Below are 13,967 nucleotides of genomic sequence, written 5' to 3' on the forward strand. Positions count from 1 at the left end.
TATAAAGAATTGCCAAATTCATAATCCAACCATACCCAACTCCAAATCAACTTTTTTTACAATCTCCTACTTGAACAACAAACTCAAAGGTTAAAAACCCCTCCAACCATGATGACAAACGGAAACATACTATATCAATAATTTTTTCTGAAATAAATAAATAAGAGGACAATAAAATAAAGAAAGCAAGACATGGTCCATCTTGTAAAAGAAAAGAAGATGAATACCTCACTTCATATGATACATTGAATCTGTGCTAAACATGGTCTAGTCCAAACCCGTTGTGGTGTCTGAAGGCACACATTCAAGGCTCATGCTGCTTGTGCTTGCACTTGCACATTGGATAAGAACTGCTAATGCTTACACATTGCTAAAGTAAGCAATTATGATCCCTTATATCAAAAGGAAAAGTAACCAAACTAAAGTGCATTATTAGAAACAAATTTTAGAGCATGAAACTACAGAGCTACTAATCACAATTCTAAACCATATTGCTTTGAGTATGTTATTAGTTCAAAGATATGTACCTGGACCCTCAAACAAATGACATTTAAGTAACACACCTTAAACATATTATCTTTCAAGAAGGATAACATATTGACATAGAAAAAAGACGAAGCTTATGCCGGTAAAGAGTAGAATAGCACCATTGAAAAAAATATATCAAATAACAGGTGCTAATCCAAAATCTAATTCCACCGAATTACTTTGTTTTAACACGGCAATAATTAAAATGTGAACAATAACACTACCATCTCACGTAATATAGTATGTAGTCAATACAATTAATTGATGTATCCATTTCCATTCAAATGGCCTACTAATCTGTGGTGCAAACCATAACTAACCAAGCCCAATGCTTTATACACATTATGTTCAAACATGACACTATGGTCTATGACAGTTTAATACTTGAAAGTTTCTAATTCTACTTACAATTTCCAAAAAATAGAAAAAAAAAAAAAAAAAAAAAAAAAACAAAGCATTTAATTCATTATCTAATTCATTCAAACGATCCATAGTGTACACGTCACTCTTCTAAATCTTGTTGTGGATGCTAACAGGAAACACGCTTTGTGAGTTGCATACAACCTCACTTAAAAATAGTTAATGTCCTGACATTCCAAAATAACACTTGAAAGTTGGAGCTAGCCCAGACGAAAAGGGGGTCTATTAGCCAAGTGGCTCGTACGCAACTCAAAAGTGATTATAATTAAAGGCTATAACTTGTGTTCCAACAGAGGTTTGATTTATATATGTACGATTAATGATCTGCAATAGTTGGCAACCACTAATGAAACCATATATAGCAAATCATGAAGTTTACTATTTTATTGGAATATCTTGTTGTGAAACTAACAAAATTATGAAAAGTCATTGAGGTGGATAAGAAGTAGGTACTTAAGTATACGTGTAATAAAGCTCACCTCTTCAAGCCTGAATTCGATGCCTGATTTGCGCTTGGTAGTCCTACAGTTCAAACACTTGAATTTCAGTCAATCCCTTGACATTCCTAAACACTAAGAGTAAAACAAATTACAAATACAATTTCTAAGTTTTTCAAGTTTGTAGATCAAAATAACCTAAAATGGTTACAATAATGCAATATTTTGAAGTGAGAATTTGTTTGAAGGCGGAGAACTCAAGTGATCAGAAATGTGCCACTCAAACAGTTCAAGCATGTAAAAAATGTGTCAATAAATCACCAAATCTGGACACGTAGAGAATCTTAGTTGTAGTTCTTCCAATTGGTTCTACCTTAGCTAATCTCTTAACATAAAACTTAAGGAGATTGCAATATACAATTTACACAAGCAATAAAAAACTGAAAAAACATAAAAATTAAAAGTAAAAAATCCCAAATACTGATCTGTATCCATCAAGTTTTGCTTCACATCTCTCACCAACATCAGGTAGCCATTTTATTTTCAAATGTACCTTAAAAAGAATAACAACCATGTCAAATTCATCGCCATCTTACTCAAACATCAAGTACTACGTCAAAATAGTATGCTTACCAATAGTGGTCATAAACATGTTTTTTAACGTCTTTAGGTTACCCATTGCTAGAGATTTCGAGACCTTGAGAAGCTCCATCCATGCTTTCACAAAACTTTTAGTGGCTCCATCTCGCATGGAATCTATTCTTCCTATATGAATCTTACAAGTAGCCACCTTATCACTTGTTGCCTACAAAAGAAATGAAACTTCGGATCATTTTGATGGCTAATAAAAAATTGTATGGTAGGGATGTAGTAGGCACACCAGTAACGTTTTCAACTTCATACACAAAATGAAAGATCAGTTTAGCGATTATAGCACCTAACCTCACAAACAGCTACCTGTATGTGATTACCTGAGAAGGAGTAGACAGAGTAGAACAACCTGCACTCCAACTAATTTCTATGGAGCTTTTCTTCTTTAATTTGATTGAGAAAGAAAAAAGTAAATATAATCAAGTTAGCTAGGGAAAATTCGAAACATAAGCACAAGAAACATACTATATTTATAATTGCTAGTAAGCTCTATACATATATATTGACTGACATCAATAGCATAAGCAAAAAAAGGCTTGATCAAAACTAATGGAACCATTATATAAGACAACTTCTCAAACTTAATATTAAAACTACCCTAGGAGATGTGGTCGGTCAAGTAAAACTACCTGATCAAGGTTGGTGTAGGACCTGTGAAGGAGATGAACTGCCTAATTGAAGTCGTGGACGATTGAAGAGAATTGTGACAAATATCTTGAGCAAACACCATGCAAGAACAATTAGTCAAAAAAGAAAGCAAATAAAATTCCTATGTAGTTCACGAAGAATTAAACTACCAGTTTTCCACAAATAATGTTGTAGAATTCACCATCGACTGGAAAAAAAATAATTTAAGGTGTGGCATGTTAGTTCGTAGCACCTCCTTGCGTGACCGCTGAAGCACTTCCCATGAGATGTCTTTTGCTGATAACCATGCATGTTCTTTTCCATTATACTATGGCACACTTACATTATTAGGTAAAAAAGAACATGCATTGAACGGTGGGAGAAAATGTGTCAATCCACAAAAGTCCTTCAAATGTGTATTTGAGGTTATTATATATATAAAGTCACTCGGTAGAGTATGGGTATAGAAAAGTTTAACAATAAAAACAGAGTAGAAATATTAACGGAATAAACAGTTTATAAGAATCCCCGTGAAAGGTGAACCAATTTGCGGCTTCGTTCCTATTTAAATAACTACAAAGTTATTGGAGATTCTAAAATTGCATGAACAAAACAACCAATAACTAAGGATTAATGAGAGTGATTGAAGGCTCTGAAGGTTGTACATGTTATTCAAGATTAATAATCAAAATTAATCCTTAGCTTTCAAATCACATGTGAAACATATGTTTGAAGGATTTGAGAAGGTTGGACATGCATAGCCCACAACCAAAGATAAAATGTGTTCATCAGATCTTAAATTGCTTTCAATAAGAAAGGGACGTTATAACTCCCAATACATATATGTGGAGATGCCATCAGGATTTCAAAACCCCCACTACCACAAATATATAGTATGAAAAAATACACACTTGAAAGATAGTTTCCAATGGAGAAATGCTAAACACAAAGAAAATTGTTATACTATTCAAAAAATGGTATCAGCTTACTCCCAACTAAAAATTATCTAAATTCAATAACAAAATGATAAACAAATCGTTTATTAACATGTAACAGATACTTACATGAAGTAAACCTCATTGACGATATCAGTGCAATCAAGGCGCACAGAGGCGCACGCCTAAGGCACATCTTTGTGCCTCGCCTCAGTCGAGTGAATACTAACATGAGGCATGCACTTTTCATGCTTTTGTGCACTTTTAGGTGAGGCGCAAGGCACGCTAGGCACATGCCTTACTTCAGTTGTTTGTTTAGTTAGTAACTTAGTATTCAGTACGATATTGAGCACATGCCAGCAAATCTAAAAAACTCGGCAATTAGGCCTATGCAACCATACATATTATAGTGAAAGATCAGTTCAAGAAACAATTTAAACACAAAATGCCAATATGGTAAACCATTAAAAAGCTATTGCCACCCCTATAAATGAATGAAAATTTCGAACCCATTACGACTATTATGCAAAAAGTCAAAGAAGTAAGATTCTTACTTCATTGATATGCAGCTAGAGAGAACAAATGGAATTGAATCTCACCAAACTTGTGAGAGAGTCCGGAGAAGTGTGGTTTATAGTCTGGCGATGCAAATTGAAAAAACTCCAGTAGAGGTGTTTCAAGGCTTCAAGCAGTAAATATGAAGAGGAGAGAGAGAGAGAGAGAGTTTTACAAAAAGTTTAATTACCCTGGAACGCATTTGAATTAGGTCATCAAAATTTAAAAAATAAAAATAAATAAATAAATAAAAACAAAAATCAATCTGTTAACGACAATATACAACGCTTCGTTTGAAAATGATATACAACCCCAACACCATTTTAATAAGGACTCGTACCTTATTTCCGTTTCAGATTGTGAAAGGCCATTAGAATTTGGCAAATAACTTTGTCCTAAAATAAACCAACAAAGGTAATGTCATATTATGCTTGAAACTAACAATCTAAGGGAAATGAAAATGCCTATATTCAAATTCGTTCAAAATTTCAAAAAAAAAAAAAAAAATGTGCAATGAATGAAAGGAGGCACACCCTAGTATTTTCATATGTGTGGTCATGTGGGAATTTGTTGACATTTTATTTTGAATTGGAACTACCATGTTGGATGGCATACTTCCTTGGTGTTGACATACTTCCTTCGGCACGGTGTGTTGATTACTACAATTTTTATACCTTTAGCCCAAAAGAAGTTTTCCAAATGGCATGACCAACAACTCTTCTAAACCTATGCTATTTCACCTATTTTGTTTCTTGCTACTATATAGGTTGGACAATCATTTGTTGCCACAATTGGCTACTATATAGGTTGTTCTATATAGGTTGCTACTATATATTATTATTATCTTGTTTGCCATTCAACATGACATTGTTGTGTCTAAGTAATTGGGGTGATGCTACCGGGGAAAATAAATAAATAAATAAAAGTGTTGTAACTTATAAAGAATAAAGACACATTTTAACATTATTTGTAAGAAGTAGTCTACATAAAAGCAAGTTCCCTTCAAAATGAAATCCATATACATAGAAATTCAGCCACTGTAAACAATTATTCATGCCTAACATCAATTACAGCTTTCATCTGACCTGTCAGAAGGTGGCACCTAAGGAGTACATGAGCAGATGCCTTCTAAGATCAGCCCTATCTTTCACAAATTAAATACAACCAAAGAGCAATCAATTCATGCCGTCACTTAGGTATGATAGAGACATCAAACTGAAATATGTCAATGTTTAGTTAAGCATAAATTATAGCATAATAAATAGCAATACATCAAAATAGAGTAACTATAACAATTCTCAAATACATAGTAGATCACATTCAAGTATCTCATAAACAAAATTGGAACTGTAGAGTTGCAAGGAGCATACCCTGATTTGATGCAGAGATGGTAGGTGCAACCGGGAAAAAAGAAAAAAAAAATGTAGGAACTGTCGAGACAAAAAACGATCATATATGAGTCCAAATATAATAGTTAAATTCTCAATAAAATTACCATTTTTTTATGAAACAATATATTATCAATCAGTCTAGTTATCTCATGTTCTAAGTTTTACCATGTTTAACTCTGTAATACCATTAAAAATTCCCAGTCCCCAATGTTACTATCATCCATACATTCACAAGAAAAGAAATGGAGATAAATGAAGTAAAATGTGTTCAATACTTGGTAAGATTGTTCTAAGAAAACCATGTTGTGCTTGTAGCTGAAACTTTGCTAATAAATCGGAAATTGAAACCAGGGAGAAAGGAGGAGGTTAATAAGAAGAAAAGGTGAAACAACGATTGAAAGGAAGTAAATAAACATTTTGCAATGCTCTGGTGATGAATAGGAGCAAGTTGGTAATACACCAATTGATGGGAAATAAACACCACCATATGAGGAATAATGTGAGAAGAATCTCATGAGATTTATTAAAGTTGAGTCAAGGAGTTACTAGGAAATTTATTGATGGAGATAGATAATTTGCACTACAACTGATTTTTGAAGAAGAAGCTAGATGAGAAAACGTACGGACATTACCATTAGACGCCCACGTCTTAAGCCTAACTCATTAATACAAACCAATTATTATAAATTAAAACAACCGTTATTAGCTTAAATGCTTAATCACTATTGAACTAAATGACATTTATTTATTTAACTCCACTTTTGAAGCCTAACTAATGGAAGAGAGTAACCTTTGATGCCAATTTACCTTAATTCATTTTTGCATTAAAAATGATTAATATTGCCTTAACCCAAATGGAAATGTTTTATTGATTCATTTTTGCATTAAAGATAATTGATTTAATTTTGCACTAACCCAAATAAAAACGTTTAAAGATGATTAAATTTGCATTAACCCAAATGGAAATATTTTATTGATTAATTTTGCACTAACCCAAATAGAAACGTTTAAAGATGATTAAATTTGCATTAACCCAAATGGAAACGTTTTATTGATTAATTTTTGCATTATAGATTATTGATTTAATTTTGCAGTAACCCAAATGGAAACGTTTAAAGATGATTAAATTTGCATTAACCCAAATGGAAATGTTTTATTGATTAATTTGTGCAGTAAAGATAATTGATTTAATTTTACACTAACCCAAATTGAAACGTTTAAAGATGATTAAATTTGCATTAACCCAAATGAAAACATTTTATTGATTAATTTTTGCATTATAGATTATTGATTTAATTTTGTACTAACCCAAATGGAAACGTTTAAAGATGATTAAATTTGCATTAATCCAAATGGAAACGTTTTATTGATTAATTTTTGCAGTAAAGATAATTAATTTAATTTTGCACTAACCCAAATAGAAATGTCTAAAGATGATTAAATTTGCATTAACCTAAATGGAAACGTTTTATTGATTAATTTTTGCATTATAGATTATTGATTTAATTTTGCATTAAAGGTTGAGAAGATATCAATGCAAATCCCCACGCACATCTAACTCATATCCCAAGACGATCCCTACCACCCTTTGTCCTCCCATTTTTTTTTTTTATTATAATAGACTAGGTATCACCCGTGCCTATGGCACGATTTGTTATGAGATGCTTATTATGTTGTTTGTGTCATTAATCTTAGTACACCCAAATATTTTCAAATGTGTGGCCTATATGGGAATTTGTAGACATTTTATTTTGAACCTAGTGGTTGTTTATTATGTGGATGTCTGTATGTGGTGGTGTCTCATACCAAAAAAAATTGTGCCTTTTGATAGTTAGAGCCTTCGCCATCTATCTTACAATAAAACGTTGATTTGGTACGGTTATGCAATTTCACTTTTTTCTAAATGCATATACTATTTTATTTCTGGTTACAAAGCTGAAAGCTAAATTGTAATGAACTGAACATTTGATATGTGCAAAATAATTTGATTAGTCTGACATGAATGATAGTTGGGGTATGTAAATTGTACCTAATCATTATTATAGAGTCTATACATAAATTTTTGGGAAGGAAATGAACAAAAACAATTGAAAGTCTATTAAGGAAAAAAAAAATTGACATGGACGTTGTCCTCTACCCATAGTTCACGATTTCGGAATATTTTGAAGTCCAACAAATCCATAAACCGGAATTCCACCCCTAATTCCACCATATTCTGAGTACATTCCGAAATTCCATATTTTTCCCCTTGAACCGGAATTCCGAATTTCCGAGTACATTCCGAGAATTCAGCTAAAATCACTAACTATGCCTCTACTATGCCTTCAACACTTTTTGATGAGCTTGTTCATAACTTGATAGACAACCATACAAAGCATTGTCTAGTACATCAATCGTGGAAAAATGTTAAACAATCACCGCTTTCTCGAGTGATGGGCACATAATAAATATTGATTTTCAAGACAACCTTCTAATCTTCAAAATAAAATTACATTGAGTAGTCTGAGCACATTGTGAGCCATATTATCAAGTAAAATGACACACTCACATAACCAAATGATAGATATGAATAAACTACTTGATTAAGGCAAAACCTTATTAGGAATATAAAAGAAAGTTTGTTTAGTTGTTTTCAAGGCTATCGTTTCCTATGGAATTGGATTTGAAAATATAATTCCAATACTTACAATTTCAAGTAGTTAAAATTCCTAAGAGCATCTTTAGGTGGTAGTATCACCTCCAAATTTCTTCAAATTTGCTTCCAAATCTCGGAATTTCGTAGAAAACCAACTCTAGGTGGAAGCAAAATCCGATTGTATCACCTGTCTAGCCGCATCCGTGGAAGCAAATTTGGGATTTCATATGCGGATGCGGCGCGACAGTGGCACTCCTAATGTCGCCCAAACTTTTTTTTTTTTACTTTGATCAACACACCACGCCATTACTAATGTCTCGCGCTATTGCCAATGTTAAGTGTTTTTTTTTTAATTTGGTGCGACAGTGGGAATGTCGCGTGGGTTTTCTTTTTTAATTTTTTTTTAACTTGGGGCGATAGTGGTAATGGCATGCAACATTACTAATGGCACACGTGGTAGACTCTACATACATATTTGCGTCTGATATTTGCGACCACCTAGAGTTGGTCAAAATTTGAGGATACTTTATTCAAATTTCACCCTCAAACTTGCAGGTGATACCACCACCACCAAGAGATGCTCTAAATATATGTAAATCTCAAGTTTCTGCCCCCTTATAGAAACTTACAATTCCTTAACTTTGGGGATTTGAGATTTCTATTCTAGTGTAGAAAAAGTTACCAAATAGGGCGATTCTTAATTTTCGAAAATATATTATAATCCTAGTTGCCAAACACACCCATAGAGTTACTTTTCATGAGATAAAATCTAGTAATTACAGTTTTCTCTTCGTAGCCTGAACCTCATTGAAATATTGAATTAGCGGAACCAGTTCTTTTCTTTGCATGTTTTTCAAATGTGTTTAATTACTCAAAGTAAAAGACTACATGCCATAAGAATGTTGCAAACATGCAAAATACAAAACATTCCTAAATTGACTGGATAAAAATAATTATGAAAATTCATCGTGCCTTAACTTTCTTTGGTAACTGAGATAACAAACCCTCTTCACCAAGCAAGTGCTTCAACAAAAATAGACTACGACATCGAGCACATGAGTTTACTTCTCAAGTCAGTTATCATGCAAAACAAATTACTGAAGCTTTAACCGAAACCCTGAAAATTCAACCCCAAAATTAATAACATTACAAAGTCATTCCACCATTATTAACGGGTTAATTATCCCCACTAAAATAACTCTTCTTTTACATAAAGGCATAACTAAAATATTATGTGAAGTTGGTATATTTCTTCAGCACCACTGCAGATCTGGGATGATGTCCATTGGCTCACATACAACTGGAGCACAGGTCTTGGCTGTTACACCCTCTCTTTGATAAATGGAACATTTTCACCCAAGAAAAGTTAAAAATTAAGCATCAGTAACAGATAATATGTGAAAGTGCGTGACCTGGGAACACTTTCCAACATACTTACCTTTTTCATTTCTAGTTGTTAATTTCAAAAGTCAATTAGGAAGTCTAATGAGGTCTTGACACACCAAGTCTGCACAATCCTTCACAACTGTCTTTGTAAGCGTCACTTACCATTGGAGTCTAGAAATATACAAAACGACATGCAACTATGTCAGAATAAAGAAAAATCAATTGAATGCATATCAACTCGAGATAGGGGGTGGGTTGGGTGTCTAGAACACCAATCTTTCTTGTTTTTCACTGAAGCATCCCGCATCACATATAAACTCAAAAAGCTATCCATGTCGGTTAGTGTTAGTACAACCTCCATTGAATTAGAAGCAGCAAAAAAGCTAAACTTAGTTGTCATTTCTTCTAATATACTCGCACACCTAGTGTATTTAACACCTTGGTGACCCGTGGTTTATAAAAGTAAGATTGAGCACACATACTACATCATAAGTTCTCAATAATATTGTAGTACTAATAGTCGAGAACACCACGAAAACAAAAAATCTATGAAAACCTTTGATTCCTATAATGGTATTTACGAAATGTACGTAAGCAGAAAACACACAACAATCTGCATTAGTTTTATTAGTTATCCAAGTTAAACGATGCAATCTAAAACCATTTTGCAACCAGAAATAAGGCTTGCACCGTTTCATTCAAACTGAAATAGTTGAATTTGAAATTAAAATATGAAATGAAAATGAAAATTAAACTTACCAAACGTGATCATGAATTGGAATTGTATAATTGTATCATTAATAAAAATTAAAATTAAAATTAAAAAATGAAAGACTATTGCAAGTACCAAATTTAATTAAATACTTAAATTGGAATCAAGATTTGCCTAATAAACAATGACTGTAAAAAATTTCAAGAAATTGACGAAGATATAAAGACTTGTACAATGGTATTGGCCTTGCAATTAAGTATGTATGTATGTATGTGAATATGGATATGATAGGGCAACATGATAGTGCAACACCCATGGTGGAGAAGTAAATAGTGGGATTTAATTTGATAGTGCAACATATGTTGCAGAGTTAGATTTGATAATGCAACACCCATGTTGGAAGAGGTGCTTTGATGGGATTCGACATGTTGCAGTGAGATTTGATAGTGCAACACCCATGTTGCAAAGGTAAATAGTGTGATTTGATAGTGCAACATCCATGTTACAGTGATATTTGTTAGTGCAACATCCATGTTGCAGAGATAAATTGACACTACAACATGAATGTTGCACTGCCACGTCAATTTGTTCACAATAGCTTGTTCAAAGTTGTTTGTTCATATAGAACAACTCAAAATGAACACACTCCTTGCTTAAGAACCAATGGAACCCATAAGCCCACCATAACGGTCTAACTGGATTCCCTTATAAACTAATTATCCCTCACCCTTTGTCCCTCTGACTCTCAGAGAATTTCTAGCGATAGAATAAATTTGTAAATTTGTCTTTCGTTACTCATTAGGCAGACCGTATTGAATATAATAAGAGTTTTAGTCCCCCACGATTCATCTCATGTCATCGCTATTGAACTTTAACAAACCTAAATAGAAACTCAGATTTCTGAATCATCATAGAAAATAGATTCAAACTTCCATGAGCTAAAATTAAATAATTTAGTTGACCAAATTCCAATATATAGTGATAAGTAATATAAATTTTAACTAAGATAAAAACAAACAACAAAATGGATTTAAAAAAAATAAGGGTTAGATAGACTTACCCCCCCATTACTAGTTACCAATTAGTGTTACCCCATTTTCAAAAATATTAGTGATTACCCCCCCATTTCATCTGAAAAAAAATAAAAAAAATCATCTCCGTTGGATCTTGCAATTGGGGGTAAGTCTAACTAACCCAAAAAATAAAAACTTACTGTAATGGGATGTTCAATCTTCTCTTGATGATTATGATGAACAACAAAGAGAAGTAAAGCAGCAATTGAAAACAATATAAATAAACCCCAGATCCAATTAGAAAACCTCCTTCTAACTGGGCGCCGATACTTTGCCTGCCCGTATCCGCATCTTCAAAGAATCCATTTCCACCAATTCACAACCAAATCATAATATATAAACGACCCATTGCTTAGTTTTCATTAAAAAAAACGCTCATTGGGGTAATTTTGTATTGCAACAATAATGTTTTAAAGTCTTTAAAAGAGAGAGACAAAGAAGGAAGGAATATGGGAGTGTTTGAAGTTGTTTCTATGTCTGCTTGGAAGAGAAAATATTTTTAATTGGGCTCGTTTTTTTATATATATATTTTTTACCAAGGCTTTAATAATATAATAAGAGGTTATTATGGTATTAGAAAGTTCACTGGTAGCACTGAACGGACATAAAAAAACATGGACAAAATGGCGTTGCTAGATTACCTGAGACGTTGCTAGATTTGAGAGGGAGAATAGATGCATGATTGCTATCACCGACGATTGAAGAGCATTTTCTCAAAACTTTTGAACAAACACCAATAACAGACGTTAGTAAAGCACACAAACTAAATTTGCTATCAAGGCAATTAAGAAAATACACAAAAATTTGCACTTCGACTAAAAACAATAGACAAAGGATTATAATTAATACTGAGAAAATGAAGAGAACCCCAAACAAAATGAAGTAGAAATAATGAGAAAGATATAGCAAGTAAAAGTAAATTGATCAGGGACGACATTAAAAACCAGATTGATGTGATGACACAACCTTCCTTTCATTTGAGAAGTAAAACAAACAAAAAAATAGTAACAATTTATAGAGGTGGAGAAAACATAAAACCAGGGAGGAGGTGAAGAGGCCCACTACTTTCAATGTATTTTTTTAATGGAGGAGTTACACAAAAATTAAGTGAAGGAGATGAATGTAGCCGTTTATTCTAAAGAGGTGGAGACGTTTTTTTTTTTTTTTTAGAAGGGGGAGAACGGTTGGTTTGGTTTATAAGGATTAGATTCTTTTTAATAACAACCTTGAAAGCTCATTAAGGTCTTAAACCAAAGAGAATTAATTAGAGGGCGAAAGTGTATTTGAAAGATATCTATTGGTTCATGATAACTCTTAATTCATTTATAGAGCATTTACTTCACTAAATAAACCTTTTAAGTTTCATTGAGAATTATCTTCAAAGAGGTTTCAAAATGCTCTAGACCGTACACGTGTCTCCATCCAACATAGATCCCCACAAAATCTTCACCACTCTTTGTCTATCCATTTTGTTTTATTATAATAGATATATCTTACAAAATCTCCATTTTTCTCAACACCTTCCTAAAGAGAATGAATTTGTGGACATAAACTAAAAACCCTGTCCATAGGACATCAAAAGTTTTTTTTTTTTTTTTTTTTAAAATAAAACATGATTCCTATCTACTATTTTAAATTTATATTTACTTCATTCCTATCTACTATTTTTCTTTTATAAAACGAAATTTCAACATTTTCAAATTGAAATTTTCGATTAGATTTCAATATATTCTAAAATCGAAATTTATGAATATTTGCATTTTTTTTTTTAAAAATTGTGATTATTGGAAATCAATATAGATGTTTATTTTAACATGGCAACTTAATATTCAAGTTGAACATTTTCAAATCAAAATTTTGGAATAAATTTCAATATATTCTAAATACGAACTTTAACAAAAATAGTTTTGGGATTGGAAATCGATATAGTGTTAATTTTAAATGGTAACTTAATATTCGAGTTGAAAATGTTTACCTTTTAATTTTTTTCGTACGATTAACAAATTCAAAATTGAATTTTTCTAAAAAGGTTAAAAAGTAAAATAAATTTGAAATTATGGGAAAAAAAAATTGAATCCAATCCACACTCATGGAGCACTATATATAAAAATGAGGGGGTCTGATGAACAGTATTTTGGTGTATGTCCCAAGACAGTTTTGTCATTTCATGTTTTTTTAATTTTTTGTCTTTAGTAAGGGTAAAATGGTACTTTTGACGTCTATTAAATTATTTTAAAAATTAATGGGTCCTACATGTTTGGAAAAAGTAGATGGAAAAACAATAATTACATGATTTTTAAAGTCTTAAAAAAACCAAAAGTGATGACATAACGGTAATTATGTGGTTGTTAAAGTTTAAAAAAAAACAGTGGTAGGGCAAAGCCGTAATAGTGTCCGCACGCTTTTTATCCTTATGACCTTAAATAAGTACTAAATCTAAAACACCCATAACTTCACCTACAAAATGATTTAAAACCTAATCTTTTGTATATATGATCTACTAACTATAAAGAACATATCTACAAAAATTCAACTCGTTTGACATCTCAGGACTATTAGATATTTTTTCAAAAGTGAACAACAATTTTTATCTAAGTTAGAGGATATCAAACGAGTT

At 32.2% G+C, this 13,967-nt stretch overlaps 1 long non-coding RNA gene across 1 annotated transcript; it reads right to left on the minus strand.

Annotated features, from left to right (window-relative positions):
- Nucleotides 1–9,019: 9,019 nt before the first annotated feature.
- LOC147501901 (uncharacterized) lies at nucleotides 9,020–12,498 on the minus strand. Its single transcript, XR_015219898.1, has 3 exons — nucleotides 11,491–12,498; nucleotides 9,618–9,736; nucleotides 9,020–9,511 (listed from the first exon to the last, which is right to left on the minus strand). It is a non-coding gene; the product is annotated as an uncharacterized LOC147501901 (long non-coding RNA).
- Nucleotides 12,499–13,967: the final 1,469 nt, after the last annotated feature.

The sequence above is a fragment of the Coptis chinensis genome, chromosome 4 (assembly GCF_015680905.1).
Source record: "Coptis chinensis isolate HL-2020 chromosome 4, ASM1568090v1, whole genome shotgun sequence".
Classification (NCBI taxonomy): Eukaryota; Viridiplantae; Streptophyta; class Magnoliopsida; order Ranunculales; family Ranunculaceae; genus Coptis; species Coptis chinensis.